The 15,008-nt window shown below is 38.0% G+C and overlaps 1 protein-coding gene across 1 annotated transcript in view; it reads left to right on the top strand.

Moving 5' to 3' along the window:
• TRPM3 (transient receptor potential cation channel, subfamily M, member 3) overlaps nt 1–15,008 on the top strand; it is a 279,012-nt gene that overhangs the window by 121,574 nt on the left and 142,430 nt on the right. The window lies entirely within an intron of this gene.

Raw genomic sequence — 15,008 nt, 5'->3', positions numbered from 1 at the left:
AAGTTTCTGATTCTTCCGTACCTTAAGCCGTTTGCAGGCATGGAGAAACATAAAATACTGACACTTGGGACAACCAAAGAGGAACTCCTGTGGGGGATCATTTAGATTTCTTCCTTTTGGTGAAGGACCTAGCTTTCAGAGGTTGATCTGAAATGTTTGCTTTAAAAAAATACTTCACCTAGCCTCACGGTGCAGAATTATCCACAAAGTACCACTCAGATTGTGGCCTCTGTCCTCTTGGTAGAATCATTGGTGTCTGAATTTAATCCTGCAAATTTCCTTTGCTAGGAAATTGTCCTTTGACAATTATAACATGCAGATGAGTAGGAAGTTTGCAAGCTGTCGCATGGCACAGATGCTTACTGTAGTTCAGTGGTTAGTTCTCTGGCAATACCTTTCAAGCATGAACTTAGAGAACAGTAGATCTGAATCCGATTTGTTGGAATTAATGAGAAATTTCTAAGGAGTGAACTGCTATGGAGTCTGCAAACCATTGGCTAGATCCCAAGACAAGGTCTTGCAAAGAAAACTGCCCAGTAACATACTGATTTACCAGCCTGACTGGCAGAAAGATCGTGGCAGGGCTGCTGTCAGCACTCCCAGCTGCACCCAGGCGATGGATCAGGGGCAAGGCTGCCACAGAAGCTTGGGTGACCTTTATCAAAATTGTCCCCACAATCCCCATGTCTCCAAGAGTTGCATGAGCAGAGAAAAGCTGATGCAGTTCTCCTCCTCCCTCAGATCTCTTTTCTTTACTATCACTGTTGTTTTGGGGATGCTGATCTGAGGAGCCAATTCTGACGCAAAAGTCTGTGCCTTTGGAGCTGCGACCTTCCCATACTCTGAATGAGTCCTTGTGTTTTCTCCATGCATAATTAAGAAGTGCCAGGAGCACTTTAAATCCTCAGAGATGGAGTGCTTCCATATCTTTTTCTTTTTTTTTCCCGTTTGAAAAGGTGTAAAATAGCTGAGGAAACATAAAAGAGAAAAGGAAGAGAGGAGCATTCCCAGTTGTGTTGTGGTGCAGTCCTTTGGGTGGCTAAGAAATCAGACTTCCCTCCACAGCAGCAAACACTCTGGCTTGACCTGTCACTCCCGTCTGCAAACTTTTCAAGCAGATGTGGCTGATCTGAGCCTCATTCATGCTGTGCATCTGTGATTTTCATCAGGTTGGGTAAGATGAACCACTACACTCATTTTTTGTTGTAACATGTCCCGTTGCAGATCCTCTCCCAGAGAGGAAGTAGCAGACACATTAGTGCTGTTAACTCCACTTTATTACACACGAGTGTCGCCTGGAGACACCCAAGGAAGCTCCATTAGAGAGCACTAAATTTAAGACCCGGATCTATAACTGATATATACTAGCGTTTCCAGCATTGAGATAAAATCAGAAAAGTTCATGGCCGAATTTATCTCTGCATTTCATTGATGCTACACTACTGATTTCAGTGGCTTTGCCTGTCAGAAAGTAAAAGTAAAGTTTAGCCAAATGCAATCCTCACCTAATGTTATTTTCAAAGACAAAACTAAAATTTGGATACTACTGAGTTTCCCCCCAATATTCACTTAAGTCATCTCTACTACAGTGTTTATTTCCTACTCTACTATCTGGCTAAAAATCGTGCAAATGTCATTAATTCCTAGTACAACTTTTTTATTATTATTTTTTGTTATACTTGGTATGAAATGTCTCATTTATGGAATAGACTAAACCATTCTTAGAGTAAATAATGAACCTCTATGCTGGTAAACCTACTTTGCCATAACAAGATTACTTAATTTTTAATTATTTTGGGTATGGCATATCAAGTGTACTTATTTTTTCTCCAAGTTGGTAATGAACAGCTTTAGCCCTAAGCCAGTATGACCGTACAGACTATATCCTTTGTATGCAGCCACCACAGCAACCTCATTCCACTCTTACCAGTTTGCAAAGCTAGCGAGAGCTCTGTGTTAGAAGAGCAATCAGAGATATCCCTGTATGACTCTTAAGGGAGCCTTTCTTCACTGTCCCTTTTAGTTTTAGCAGGAATTTTTCTGCTGGACAAAAACAGGAGTCATTTTGTTATCACATCTCTTTCACAAAAACAGAGGTATTTTTCCATGTGTTTTAGATATAGTTGCTTTTGGTAAGTTATATTCTTTCCTTTAATCCTCTTTTCCAAGTCTTACTAAGAATTAGTTTTTTTCTTTAAACAAAGAATTTCCAGTGTGAATCAGTCACAGACTAAAACAGGCAGTATATTAAAATTCACAGAACCTATTATTTTTAATTGAATCTTAAATTATCATTCCCTAAGAAATCAACAGCGATAAATAACGGGGCATAGATCTTAATTTAGAATCTAAGATTTTCTAAATAATCTTTTAATAAATTAGTCTTCAGTGAGTCAGTGGCACTCTATAATGGATTACTGACTGCAGTGAGTACAGGATTATTCCTTAAGATTTTCCAAATTCCTTAATATTGCTGTTCAACTGAGAATAAAGGTGTCAGATAAAAAACTATTTACAGAAACCCTTAGGAAAACAATGAAATTTAAAATAAGAATTTAAAATGTTCCAGCACGTTATTTTTTTTTCCTTTTTTAGTTTTCTGACTAGAGAAAACTGCCAGATTTTAGTCATACATTTGGTAAGACATTCTTGATGGTGGACTGAATTAATTCTTTTTAAAAAATTAACCAATCCAAGAGAGTGCTATTGAGATCAACTTAGTTCCTAAGTTTTCTGAGCGATAGGCATCTCTGTAAGTTAGAAAACTGCCAGTTTATAATATGTAAGCTAAAAGCCCTATAGTAATGTCATCCTCAGTAGCCCAATGGAAAAGGTAATTATTTCATTCAGTGTTATTTTTTTGTGTGAGAGAGCAACAAATTAAAACAACTAATCCACTTCACCGAACAATATTTAGCAGAGCTCAGAGGCTTCAATTAACCACAGTTTAATAAAGGTACTAATCTGTATTAAATGAAATCCTTCAAGGGCTCACATTGAAACAATGCATAAGTAGTAATCAGCAAGTCCTGATAGAGGGGCCTGCTGGGGCAGATAGCTGGAATGTGCTGGGTAATCAAATTCCAGGAGATTTAAACCCAACAAAAAAAAAGATAAATTGCTCAAGCCTTTTTTAAGTAAAAGGTGTTTGGTTTTATTTTTCCCCATCACTAGATTTTAATATCCTGCATATTCTAAAAAAATTACATTAAAATCCTTATTTCAAAGTCAAGTCAAAACAAGAAAGTCATTTAAAGCTACTTACATGCTCTCCCTGAGAATGACCCTCATCATACAACTTAGCAAATAGTAAGACTAAGCTCCTCACCTTTTTTTTTCCATCTCTGTACGACGTACAGAAGCTCTAATTAGCTGCAATTTGTGTGTTTAATTCCTTCCAGAATCCTCTGGAACATTGCAAGCTGCACTCAAGATACAGTGCTAGAGAGCAGCAGTGATTTTTATCCTCAGTTATATGTACATTTGTGAGTATTTAGAATCAAATAACCGTGTAGTGTTCAAGATGATTAATATTAGTACTGTATTGTCTTTTAGTGGACAATATTTGATTTGTATTAATTTAATAAAAGGCCCACACCACTTCGCTTTTCAAAGTAGTTTCAGCACAAGGAATACGGGTCTTCAGCCATGGCTGTGTTCTAATTTCTGTCAAGTGCAAGTCTCGCAGCAGGCAAAAGTGCAAATAACCTTAAAAAAACACAACCCAAAAAAACCAATTTAATTGCCCATTAGAAATGTTCACATCGATCACTTTGTGTCTAGTCAATGAGCAGACTGCCAATTTTGCCAGTCCTGTCTGACACCTCAGCAGCACTGAACTCCGCCCTCGTGTTTGTGGGGTGGCAGGCGAGAAACTGTACTTCCCATACCAGCGGTGTTAATGTTTTACACTATGTGGTGTAAGCTACGTCTTACACCACGGCTCTGCTCTCTCTCATATACCTTTCCAAGTAAAAAGAGTCAGCCGTGACTACCCAGACTGAGCAGGTGACAGCACAAGTCATAGCAACACTTCCTTCCTTCAGCATAAAGCTTGCAACTGAGGTCAAGACTGGTTTAAGGAAGTCATTTAGCCTTTATGAGGGAGAGGGAAGAGAGATTGACTAGCTTATAGAAAATAATACCTCACAGAAAGTTGTTCCACAAAATGTGTCTATTCACGTGAAAATATTTTACCAGGTACTGGAGGAAAAAAACAGAGGGTAAGATCTACCAAAAAGCAGAGACAGCTGTCTTCTTCCTGTCTTCATGTTAAAATGCCTTCACAACGGCTTGCCAGGCTGTTTCCTGTAGCGGTGCAAAAGTTGTAAGCTTAATCCTTTTCAGGTGGATATCATCCATCAACAGCCTTTATCACAACTATTCATTTCAAGCGTGGGGGGAGAAAGAGATATGGGGCTTAATCCCAGAGAGTGGGATTATTGAGTGATGAAGGTTTACAACATTTTGCCGGTGAGTCAGAGTCTCTTTCCAAGGCTTCACCTAGTGTATTCATGCTTGCAGTCTATTTCAAGATTCGTGTAAAGGAGATCCCTCACCCCAATTGTGTTTTGTGCTTATACATGTATATATACAGTTGCAAGAATTATTGCATGTAAGGAGCCAAGAAAATGGCAGTATCATTTTCTTGTTGAGACCATTTCTGGCAGCTGGTAGGTGAAACTAGTACACAGAATTACCTAACTGTTGTGGGTAAAAGCACAAGGAAGTATGGTAGCAATGTGAAAGCATGGGGCTTGTTTTCCTCATTGTTAGGCTGCAGTCCTTCAAATTTTCAAACGTCACGACACTGTGGGTTGCCCATACAGAAGAATTGGCAGGATTTGAGATTTAATGAGGCCCACCCAGATTCACTATAAAATTTTAATCCTAATATTAATTCAAGGATTAGAAATGAAATTGTAGGACTGGCTTAATAGTCTCGTTAAGTCAAAGCCAAATAGGCTGAAAGAAGGTCTTTCAGTAAAGCTTTCAAACATTAAGCAAAGTTAAATACATACATTAAAATAAGATGGAAAATCCAGTGAAATATTTGCTATTATATATAATGTAGGTCACAGTTATGTGTTGATACACATCATGATTAATATGATTACATTCTGATAGAGATCATCTTAAAAGTTATTTATTACACAGGAATTTAAAATTAAAGTCCTGCTTGAATTTTTATACCATGTCTTTTGCTTGAGGAATTCAGCAGATTGAACCACATTTCAAACTTCCTGAGACTAAGATACTAGCTGATATTTTTGACAGTCCTTTTAAAGTATGAACCTCTGTTCATATCAAACAAGAAACACCAGAAGCGCCTACTCAATTTATATTTCTGGTGATTTTCTTCTTTTCTTAGTCTGTGATTTAATCAGAAATTCTGTCTCAAAGCTGTTCTTTTCCTTATACTTTGACCCCAAAGAAAAGTAATGAAATTTTATAGTTATTGTTATTAAAGAATACTATGTGTTCACTTCTATTTAAACAACATGTTTAGGACTAAACATGAGGGAGAAAACAGGAATTATGGATTCATATGTGCGAAAAGAAAAAAATTGCTAAGACTTACTGCACGCATTTTGGAAAAATGCGTGTGCTTTTACAGTCATACTTGGGTCACAGAACAGTTGGAATAACAATTGCATTGAATATAATTGATTTTATTCAGCTTCCTTTGCTAATTTATAAAGTGCACACCAAGGAACAACCTGTGAAATTTCACAGTCCACAGGGAAAAAGGCAAATAATTATTGTACACATGGAACTGTATAACAAAAAATATCTTGGGTCATGCACTTACCTACAATTGGGCTCAAAATTTAAGTGATAGAATTGCACACTTTTTAATTCTATCTGTGTGAAATTTTCCCTTTTTCAGAATGTTATAGGGGTCTTGGATTAAATAGTCTGCTTTCGTCTGAAAGAGGGGAAGAGTTGATAACACTAGTCACAGTGATCTTTATTTGTTAACTGAAGTTGAATCGGTATAGACTGTTGACAGAAAGAAGGAAAAAGCAATGTTTCATTGCCAAGGAGAGTAAAGGAGCAGTTATCAACACTGAAGCATACAACCTGGATGAAAAATATTGTAGTGTGACAAAGGTCTTTAAGCTCTCAAGTGTAGTTATGATTCTAACTGAGTCAAAAATACTAGAAAGATAATGAAAATTCCTTGGCATAAAAAAAAGAAAAAATGCCTTGTCTCTTGACCCTGACAGATATGTGCACGGCATGGAATTCTTCTGGGCTAAATAAAATCAGAAAACTAGAAATATGCTGCTAGGTTTTGCATGACTGATTTTTGCACTGATGCAGCAGTGTAGGTCACGAAATAATATTTTATCTGAACCTTTTAAAAAAAAAATATTGAATTACATAATGCCATAATCATTCAGTGAAAAAAATATACGTAAAAGCAGAGGTTCAAAATCTTTGTAGTTCTACGGAAAACTAACTATTTCAGATTTGCTGAACTATGACATTTTAAATATGCTGCTTGCATCATTACACAATTACACGCACTTCCCCCGTGACTGCATTGTATGTTCAAATCCTAAGCAAAGTGCATAAAAACAGTTTCTTGTACTGTTCACAGTATCTGAATCAGGGTTTATCTGACAGTGTTTCAAATTGATCATTCACTCCGATGGCTTCATACATGCTCACATTCTCTACATGTTTTCAACTTCTTCACTCATAGTTATGCAAATATGCTGGAGGCATTACCAGAAAACAATATTTTTGTAAGGAGAAAGTATCTGTTCGGTATTCCTATACACCTGATTAATTCAGGAATTTAATCATTAGGGTTATACTTTAGTTGTGTTTTTCTTATTTATTTGTTCCTGGACTGAAACATTGCTTTAGGTAGACAATTGAAACTTGGAGATTATTTTTCAGGAAAATCAAGTGTCAACAAACTCTGGGTACTTAACAGAGGGGGGGGAAGCTAACTATACAGCTAAGCCTAGATTATGATAATGCCAAAATCTTATAATGCCAAAATCCCTAGGAAATAAAATACTATAATGCCAAACTTCATAGAAGTGTTTCTAAAAGAAATGTAAGTGTTACTGCAGGGAACAAATTTCTTTTCTCTGAAACAGGTTTATAAGAGCCACACTTTGGATTTGCTATGGGTTTGCTAAAGGAACTGGCCACAAAATGTTTTTAATGAACAAAAGATTTTTCTGCCTCCTGCCTTCCCCCTCCTCAACAATAAAAGCCGGTAAGAGTTGCATGGGAGATCTATCAGGCAACATAGGGCTTTCTCTGGTGTTTTCCATTGCATTGTGTCAGACAAGGCAGGGAAGAAAGGCCTGCACTGGGAGGAGAGGAATAGCTGTTCATGCAGTGGTATGGAAGGATCCAAACCTTCCAAAGCGGGGTTTTGGAGCGAAGAGCTGCCATACTCCCTGCTGCAGGAGTCACTGCAGAGGCTGGAGGTCTGCTCTCTCTTCCCCTGCCCACCTCAGTGGTGCTTCCAGCTTCTTACTGGAAGTGCCTCTTCTTTCTTTGTTCCCAACAGACATGGGCAGGTACAAGCAACAAAAGTGAAAAGAAAGCATTTACCTTTGGTAATGCATTATATGCCTGATTGCTTTCCCATTTATTCCTGCTTAGTGCAAACGTCAGCCTAATAGCTGTGACCTGGATGTAAACTCTCAAGCCTAAAGACTTGTCTTTACTTCCTCCACTCACTTTCATTTTTGGTGAAAGGGCACTGTGAGTCAAAGTCAAAATATCCATTTTGACCTAATCTGCTGAGAAATGTTTTTCTTACCTCTATTTCACACCAGTATCAAGGCTTGCTAGCATTTTCCTCAGCTTGGTTTCAAGTGGTATGTCACTTGCATCATTTATTAAACTCTTCCCTTTATTTAAGAGTTAGCTAAAGTAGTATGTTTTGTTTCAGTTCAACATATCACTGAAATCAAAGGTCGCAACAGATCACATAATAAAAAATGACATCTGAAAAAAAAATAAAGATCGGAGCTGTTCTTTGTAATGACATTTGAATGGCAAATTAGAGATAGCAATGTTGTCATAACTTCATTCAGAATATGTTCCCCATCTCCTCGCAAGAATGTATAGAAACAAGCTAATGTTGAAAGCACTGTTGCCAATGCCACAATTTGGCTATCAGACTCTAAATGATACATGGGGCTTGACACATGCCTAAAACGTATCTCTCTGTTCTTTGATGTTTCCTAGGGCAGAAATCAATAAAATCTGGTGCATAAAGTACTGGGAAAAGAAAAGTAAGAAACTCAGACTATAGCACAGACAATGACATAGCTACATATGTATAGGATCTGTGCCATTTAGTACCCCATGTTTTGTATAACAAAGTTGGTGACGAGTGCTCCAGGAGGGAGTCGTCCTGCCTTCCAGCACAGTCTGCACATGCTGATGAATCTGAAGATAGTTACAAGAATAGCTTAGAGATCCTGGCTGAAGTTTTAGCTAAATCTGGGAACCAAACTCTCCATCTGACATGGTGTGTTTAAAGCCTGGAACCCATGTCTTACTCCCCTGTTTTGGTATGGTCAGTGCTCTAAATGGTTTCCAATACCAGTGTCGATTGTGGATTTCCACGCACAGAGGGTGCAGTGATCATCTCTTGCACAGGAGATCCCTGTCTGTACATGATTTTGGGTGATATCCAGGAAAATCTTTTAAAAAGTGAAGAAATTCTGTTGGTAGTACTTCATCACAGCAGAGGACGTGCAGAAATTCCATAGGTTCTGCCGTATTGTTCTCCAGACTAGAGCAGGATTAAGTTAGTGCCAGAGTTTAGTGAATTAGAGTAAACCATGGTTTGTTGGTGATTGCTGTCCCATGGTCGTGGTTTCTCTGAAAGTCCGTGCTGAGTGCTGCAGTCATTTCAGCCCTCTGGGGATGACTGCTGCACACTAGAGCTTTGAAGTCTTAGCATGATTCAAGCAATGTGTTTTCAGTCTCTTTCCCCCACCCATTTCTGTTGTCCATTCATATACCTAAAGACTTTTCCTTTTCTTTTTCTTTTTTTAACCAGGACTGGACATAAAAGGTGAAGAAACTACAAAATTGTTTTCACACTGACAGATTCATCATGCCAGATTTCCCATTAAAAAAAAAAAAAAGTTAATAAGTTTTGTAGCTCTTGAAAATTTTGTCCTTTTTTTCTTTCATAGTGAAAGTGATTAATGCAAGTCCTCTGTGCTGTCTTCAGAATGTTACTCTGCACTGTCTTGTGAATTAGTTGTCTATAATTACTGTTGCCACATTCTTGTGTCCCTCTGAATCCCAATACCGATCACTTGATTTGGCAGCAGTTTGCAATTTTATATAATGAATTAAGAAAACCTTCACAAATGGTCTCTTTATAAAGCTGTTAACAGAGACACTTTGAAAAATAGGCATGGAACTTACATTGTTATTGGGAAAAAAAAGGAGGAGAAAAGATGTGGCTATTTGGGGCAATCATCTACTATGAGCAAGTTTCTTTCAATTTATACTTTGGAATTCTAATGTAATTTTGTTATCTCACCAGTTTCTAATTATTTCTTAATGTATTAAATATTTAGCCATTTGATCTTCCCTTCCATTTTCTGAAATGTATCTTTTGTAGTTTCTTTCCTTGCAGAAATCTCTGCCCTGCTACTTCTGCAGTGTAGGTCCAGTACTCTACACTGTTGTACTTTAAGACAAAAACAAGAAACTTGGACAGACAGTCCCAATTTATGTCTAACAACCTTGAATATCTCAAAAAATGTCACCTTAGCCCAGCATATCTCATAGCAAACTTACAGGGCTGGCTTTGTTTTCTCTTTAAAATGCAAACCATATAAATAAATTCCCATTGGACAATGAAAAAAATATGAGTATCAACCTGTGTTTTATAATGTTTTAGTCCTGCTTCATATGAGATGTTGGTATACCAGATTGGGCTACATACAAAGAAAAGGTATGTTTACAAGATTCCCTGTGCCTGTAAAAAGCTACAGCTACGAAGACTTGACAGAGAGAATACCTGCTTCCAGATCTCTCTTGGTTGCAGCTAAAGTCCACTTAAAATTATTAGTCCAAAGAGATAATAGGATTTAGACTGCATCGTTAAATCTTCCTATGCATTTTGATACCTGTTCAATTTTTTCTAAGTTAATAATGCAAGTTCCACTCCACCCTATCTGCTTAATGATACGACATAATCAGAAACCATAACATGTTTCATTCCAATATATGCAATTTGGGCAGTATGATTATCAGTAGAAGAAATCACAGTGCTGTTAGTTCATTCCATATCAGACCTGAATAAGGGCTCATATAATTCAAAATCACATAGTTCCAAAACGCCAACAAAAAAAACAGAGTTAAGAATTCCTCCTTATGACACAGAAAACCTAAGAAGCATCACAGCTATACCAGCTGTGCTGCCAGGGTGAGAGATGCTTCTCCTCGGACTTTTTTGTCCTGTGTCTGCTTGGTGACAGTGTTTGTGCAGGGAGCTGGGTGACTGTTCCTCCTGCCAGGACCCCAATTGTTACTCCCTCATGCTGCGCCAAGCAAAACAGAAGAGGCAAATTATCAACAGGACAATGCAGAGGAGGCAGCATCTTGCTTGCCCCTGGTTTGATGAATGCAAGTTGTTTCAAACAGGATGACCTATAGGAGATACCTAGATGCAAGGAGTCTTCAGGAGAAGGGAAGGGAGAAGATGGTGAAGAAGCACAGTGGGTGTAGAAAGGGAAAAGAAAGTTGCCCTGCCCAAAAGAAACGTTCTCTGGTGTTTCACCTTCTGCGTGTTTCGCCTTTGCATGTTTCAGTGGACAGACTGAATTTTTCCCTTCTTCAGCTAAGGGAAGCTTCCTTACCTTTGCGTCTGAGAAAACTATGTGTTTGGCTCAGCAGAAGAGGAGGGAGACGAAATAGCTGATCAGCAATGTTGTCTCATCTCTGATAACCGGCTCTTCTCTTGCTCCATTCTCCAAAACAGTGTCTGGAGGAAGGCTGGAGGGAGGTGAAACCAGGACCTCAACCAAGGCATTCCTAGCAACGGATGCCTGTGGGGCTGCATTATGTAGGGGGCTCAAGAGGGACTTCTGAAGAACTGCAGGGCTGGAAGATGAGATGAGATATGATCAGTGGCATATAATTGGTCCATTTGAATGTTTAGGCTTAGGGAACATCTGGAATCCCCATTCCTTAAGGCCCTTTCATACAATTATGTACAATTTAATTTTAATTGCTTCATCAACTCGGCACCCACACTGTGGCTAGCAAAACCACCTCACTCTAATGAAAGAGCAGGCAATGTTATAGCTGTCATACATTTGTGGGATAGAATGAGCAGTTTAGAAATCATGTAGTTCAGACCAAAATTAGATTCAGTGCAAAACTCCTACATATGCATTCTAACCTCATGATTTTTCATTAGAGAACAATGAGATCTGTCCCAATGTGAAGGTTTATTTTCTTTCATTAATTTAAGGAGTTAGGAATAATGTTACAATTTTTTAGAAGCCAAAAACAAGTTTACTGGTTTAAAAGATAAATAGTCTGCCAGCGCCAAATGGCAGAAAATAGTTCCTGTATATTCTACTTTCCAGTTATGTTTGTGCACCTCTAGATTTCTGTGATATCATGTTTCATTATGATTTTTTAAGTTACAATTGACATAAATTAGAACTTCATATAGGGGTATTGCTGTTCTGTCTGCTGAAAACAGCTTGATTTTTATGGCAGTTCTTTACAATTAGTTTATAAATTATTTACTACACTGGAGTGAAATATTGGGGTTATTCTAGATACTTTTGTGAAAGCCTTACCACAGTGCTCAGCAGTAGTGGTTGAGAAAGGCAAATCAATTTTTTGTAGGAATTTTTATGAAAGGAATAGATACCAAAAAAGTGAATGTCGACTTGCCACAATAAACATCTGTAGTTCACCTTTGGTGCAGAGTTCTGGTTCCTTCCAGAAGGAAGGATAAAATTAACTGGGAAAAGGTTTGGAGAGGGCAGCAAGGATGATAAAAGGTAACAGTTTCTACATGAGGAAATATTTGCTAAATGGGAGAAAAAACATAATTAATGTATCTTGAAAACCATATCTGGTATGAAGAGGATAGATGGGAATTGACTGTTCACTGCCTCTCTCAGTAATAAACATCATGGGAAAGTATGAGGAGTCACATTCAAAACAAAGAGAAGGAACTGATTCCCCCTGCAGCAGGGAGAAGGATGTTAAGGATGTTGAAAGTTTGCATGAAATCAACAGACAAGTTTGTGGAGGAGGCTTACAGAACATGTAGAAACCACAACGCAGGAAGTCTATGAGCAGAAAATCGTTTCTAGCTGAGAAACTGTTAGGAAAAAGTGTTATATACATTTGATGTGTTTTTCCTTTTCTCTAGCACCTATTTATGGCATTTGTATGGACAGAATAGTGGGCTAGATGAACCCATCACCCATCATCTGATCAAGTAGGACTTTCTTGCTAGAAAAGGAGTATTTACTTATTTAAACAATTTTAACCTCACAGCAGATTTGGTGAAATCATAAATAGTTCTCTAAAGAAACATCGTGAATGAAATCAATAGGCTTAATTCTTCCCCTCATATGCAAGAAGACACATAGGAAGGAAATAGGGGAACTTTTTGAAAGTGTTCTTTACAATATATCCTTCATTTTAATAAGTTGTTATTTAAAATTTTCCCCTTGCGCTTCTATTGATCTTGAGGAGGTCTGTAGGAGCTTGGATGTCCACACCAATTCTTGGATCTAATCTTTCTCCCTTGTTCTTTTTGAAATGTCTGTTAATCTTTGCCATTAATTTATCAATGGCATGGATAATAAAGACGGGTCACAAATGCTTGGTCTATATAATGTTTAGAAAATATATAAAGGACAAATTTGCATAACAGCGTTAACAGACATACAATTTTCAATTCCATTACCTTGCAGTAAGGAAAATGTCAGATATAATGCTTAAAATTGTAAAATATTAGGTGACAAGTTCCTGACTATTTTTAAATTACTTCATTTCTTCTAAGTATAATATAAAAATTGCATCTGGTAAAGAATGCTAACAGATAAATTCTGTGACATACTGTAGTAATAAATGGCTGCATTCTATGCCCTCCTACTCTGTACTGAATACAGCTTGATTTTCCAGACAATTCAACATTGTTCTTGGAAGAACTCTGATGATAAAGTGTTTGGGAAATCAGTTAGAAGAATAACAAACTGTACAGAAGTACAGCTCTGTTGGGTAAAGGCCTGATAGCCAGCCTCTAAGATGCTACAAGTAATAAAGGTCTGTTAGAAAATGAAACATTTTGGGACAGTCTAATGATTCCTATTTTAAATCTGCAGAGAGGCCAATTCCTAATGCTTCAAGCAAGATGTAAAAATGCTTATAATGCTTATAATTGGGCAGCACTGAAAGGAGGGGCAGAAATTTGGCTTGAGCACACCTAGTAATAAGGTTATATTGAAGCATTGCCATCCTTCGTACTAATCTAGCTATAGAAGTTTACAGATACAGGGTCTTTACTCAGAGACAGTGGGATTTGCAAAAGTGCCCATTTGATTAAGGAACACTAATCGCATCAGCTTGCAATAGCACTGATGCAGTTCAGCCACCAGATGCTCCTGCAAATCCTATCTGTAATTTGCTTCAGTAATACTCCATTGCCCGTCCAGCTGCTCTGCCCCACTGCAAGGCAGAGAAAGGCTTTCACAGAACAGAATAAACTCATAGAATTGTCTAGGTTGGAAGGGACCTTTAAGATCATCAAGTCCAACCACCAAAACAGTATTTGACAACACTCCTCTTGCCCCAATGAAACTTGTCTTATAACCTGGTTACTTGTTGGAGATAAATAAAGGTGGGAAGCAGAGGGCCAGAACTGCCTCCAGTTCTGCTCTGCCGCTGAAATTGCAGGTTTCTAAAACTGTCACTCTTGGTGCCCTTTTTAAAATATTATTAATTCAGATGTCAGCAGTTAAGCATCCCAGCTACATAACACGTTAAAATCTGCCAGAATTCATCTTCCTGAAAAGTTTCTATTCTTGATTAATTTTAAATATTTGCTCTCCTCTTTTATGAGTCAGTACTGAGGTCGTTGCTAACTGCTGTTTGAAAGTTTGTTTCATTAACAGTGAGCTGAACTGAAAATGTAAATAATGTTTATGTTTGTACCATTAAATGTGCAACAACCACCTCTCTGAAAGCACTATTCTGCAGTTGCACCATAGTGAAAAAAACAGCTATGTCTGCTTATTGGCTGTTTCTTTATTACACCTCAAAATACAGAGGTATCTATGCCACTGGTAGTTTCACTCCAGAATTTTGTCAATCCAAGCACTGAAGTTTCACTTCAAAGTCTGATTTGGATTTTTACACAGTTATCAAAATCATGTGAAATCTTTCCTTTCCTCCCCCCACTCTTTCTTCACCCTCTTAACCAAACCAAATTCCCTTTTGTTAAAATGCAAGCACTCTTTTCTTGCTGACTCCCCAGTTGTATTCTTTACCTCATTGAGCTGTTTGCTAGGCCGCTCTCTGGACATTGCAACTTTCTCTACCTTTGCTGTTCTCCACAGACCATCTTTGGTCTGATCCTGTGCTAAAGAGACCTCACAAGATGTGCATGTGGTCTCTGTTGCCCTGAACTGTGTGGCAGAGAAATCTCACAGGTTGTAGCTCTGCTGGAACACGTTGTGTATGTATATATGCTTACACACTTCATATACACATTACATACAAAATACATGTATATATTTTACACAAAAAACTCAGGGAACCGAAACAGAAAACAAATCTGCTGGATTAGCCAGCCTAGCAGAAGCTTCTCGACACCTGTGATGGTATAAGAAGTTTAGAAGTTGACACATATGCTCAGCCTTGCCCATCCTGGGCCCATGAGAGTTAATGTACGTGCAGAACAATTTAGTGCTTGTGTATTCACCAGTGCCAGGGGTGGGCAGAATGTTTTCTGTGCATTAGATGCA

This window comes from Charadrius vociferus, unplaced genomic scaffold (assembly GCF_000708025.1).
Source record: "Charadrius vociferus isolate BGI_N301 unplaced genomic scaffold, ASM70802v2 scaffold505, whole genome shotgun sequence".
Lineage (NCBI taxonomy): Eukaryota > Metazoa > Chordata > Aves > Charadriiformes > Charadriidae > Charadrius > Charadrius vociferus.
This window is presented reverse-complemented; position numbering and strand designations above follow the sequence as displayed.